The sequence below is a fragment of the Montipora capricornis genome, chromosome 6, assembly GCF_036669925.1.
Source record: "Montipora capricornis isolate CH-2021 chromosome 6, ASM3666992v2, whole genome shotgun sequence".
NCBI classification, from domain to species: Eukaryota; Metazoa; Cnidaria; class Anthozoa; order Scleractinia; family Acroporidae; genus Montipora; species Montipora capricornis.
In genome coordinates this window covers 42,474,793-42,477,292 of record NC_090888.1, presented here as the reverse complement: position 1 = coordinate 42,477,292, position 2,500 = coordinate 42,474,793, and the positions used below count along the sequence as shown (strand labels likewise).

Here is a 2,500-nt window from a genome sequence, read left to right as displayed (position 1 = left end):
AGGGCGCCAATGACTTGCAAAAAGCAGCTAATGTGATGTAATTCGCTCTTCTAACAATTTGCATGAGTGTGACCACGACATCCATATTCAGTGGTACCTACCTTCATTTTTCTTCTAAATTGAAAAAGATGTAATCTAATACTTAAGTTAAATTAATAGTGTCAAAGTGGGGACTGCAGCGTAAACTTGGTGCGAAAGGAAAATACCGTATGATACTACTATGATCTTTTCAACCATCATGCTCCAATGCTGTCGAATGGATCTGAATTGTCTTGAATTGAATTGAGTTTCATTACTGTCTTAATTAGCTTGTACACCTACAGAACGACATTTATCTTACGAATTTTCTTACGCTTAGTTTGTGTATATCTTCAAGATCTATTTACTTGATTACAGAAAAATATTTATTTAGCTCAAGGTTAGATTCTTTGTTGCCACGCATTACCACGTTGTTGTGGAAGAATATAAAACCAACAATGTGAGATCCCGCGAAAGCTTTATTCAGCCGAGTGTATCCATTAGCATACTCTGCAACTAAAGGCCCTTTCCCGCTATCTGTTGGGTAGAAATTACAAACCGTAGAAAAGTATCAAAGCAGTCATATAATAGTAAACTGAAATGGTTATCGATACTAGAATACGAAGAAAGAAGCTAGAAAGAACTCTATCTCACTAGTTAGATTAACCGATCACTAGAGAATTGCTCGCCGTGACATGAATCATACCTTAAGTTTCCATCCTTCAAAAAATCTCAAGGTAGAAGGAAATTATATATATGCCTTTGAAATGGCATCCATTGAAAACTGGGAAAAAACCCAAGCTGCAAATGGAATGTGAACCCACGACCCGCCTGGGGGTTGTAGGGGATGTTGTGGTCTTCTTCCGCCAGCAAGTGGTCAACCTGGGTGGAATAGCTTGAAGGACTTCTGAGTGAACGAGACCGGCTGCAAATCAGGCTATTTGCTTTATGAATGGAAGCGAATACGCTTATTTTGCCGTCTCTGGAAACCTTATAAAACTCCAGTTACCGCAGGTTTTACACAAACAAGAATGGTAAAGAATAATGAAAAATATCATATTTACCTGATCTCTCTTCTCACAAAGCTATTCAAGGATGGATGACAGTGAATTGCTTCATTGCAATTTAAGTCAGTCAAACGTGGAAAATTGGTCAAAATATATTTACATATGATGTTTGGAATAGCACACATTGATGCTACAATGAGTTTGAATACTCGTTGTCCAAATTTGTTGTCCGAAATCAGTTGGAAAAAATCATTTATACTGAGGTTTGGAGTTCAATAGTTCAGCATCCAGCTTTAAAAAAAAAAAAACTCGTTTAAAAGGTAAGATATCGGTTTGATTCAATGCTGTTGCTAGCGTTATTTCTACCTCTAATCTGAATAGGGGATTATTTTCTGCAGCGGCCGTTTACCTTGACTACATAAGAATCATTTCACTTTATTTGTTAAGTGACAGTAACAAGTGTATTCTTGTACTGGTTAGGAAGTGTTACCGTTTTGAACTCTTTCTTGGACGGAAACGAAAAGTGAGAGTCTCAGTAAATTACAAATTTTAAGGGCACGCATGAGCGGCGAAAATTTCTTTGCACATTCCCCAAGACATAATCCCCCTTGCAAACCCTTAATGGCGTTATCTCCTGTAGCACAACAAATGGATCCTAGTCTCAATGTGATACGTTTACAAAAAAAATATCCTAGGTGCGAGAGTGGACACAAATTCCGAAATTGGTTCCAGTAGTGCCCGGAATTTTTTCTAACTTTCGCTTAAACCCCAGGGAAAGCGATGCGTTACCAGCCGTTGTTTGCCAGAACACTTTTTTTACTCTGTCTGCAAGCACATTTGTTCTTTGAGTTCGTTCCGACTCCAAGGCAGCCACGCTTTCAGAATATCCAGTTATTTGTTTTAGGGCACAATTGAAGGTGAATGAAACGCTCAAATGAGAATGTACTTAAAATGCAAGTACCCCCCTCCTTCAGGGTGTGAAGTGCATGTGCACTGGGTTATGAAGAACGTACTAAATGCACGCGATTTTAACATTTCCCTTTTGCGTGCTTCCTGACCACCATATTCTCTCTGATATGAATTACAGAAGGGGAAAATCCAGTTCGACCCTCCGAATACGGGAATTTTTTGTAGATAAAAAAAGAAACGATAACGATTTGCTAACACCACTGAGTAGCAACAGGCGGGGTCGATCGCAGGGAAAATGGCAAATGCAAATGGTCCCTTCGGGCGCTGTGACAATTCCATTTCTTCGTGTTACGCATGACGTCTTGCATTTAAGGTAAACCATAGTTAATGCATGGAGATGGTTATGAAACTCGGCAAGTTCCTTTGTTTCATGTTTTTGTCCGTATTTTGGCCATTACCCTGCACAAAACACACCTTTTTTCGAGAAGATAACCAATCAAATCCTTCCATTAACTAATTTCCAAACCCGTGTGAAGCGAAAACAAAAGATTGTGGAAGGTCACGGT

The 2,500-nt window shown here is 39.1% G+C and overlaps 1 protein-coding gene across 4 annotated transcripts in view; it reads left to right on the top strand.

The window, feature by feature from the left end:
* The window catches only part of LOC138052175 (cationic amino acid transporter 2-like), a 46,646-nt gene that overhangs the window by 25,860 nt on the left and 18,286 nt on the right, over positions 1 to 2,500 (top strand). Inside the window, exon 1 of one of the 4 annotated variants that reach the window (XM_068898549.1) lies at positions 1,205 to 1,345. The exons of the other annotated variants lie outside the window; for them this stretch is intronic. The gene's annotated coding sequence lies outside the window, so the exon portion shown is untranslated. Of the gene's footprint in view, positions 1 to 1,204; positions 1,346 to 2,500 lie in introns of those variants that run through there. 4 annotated transcript variants of the gene reach the window in all.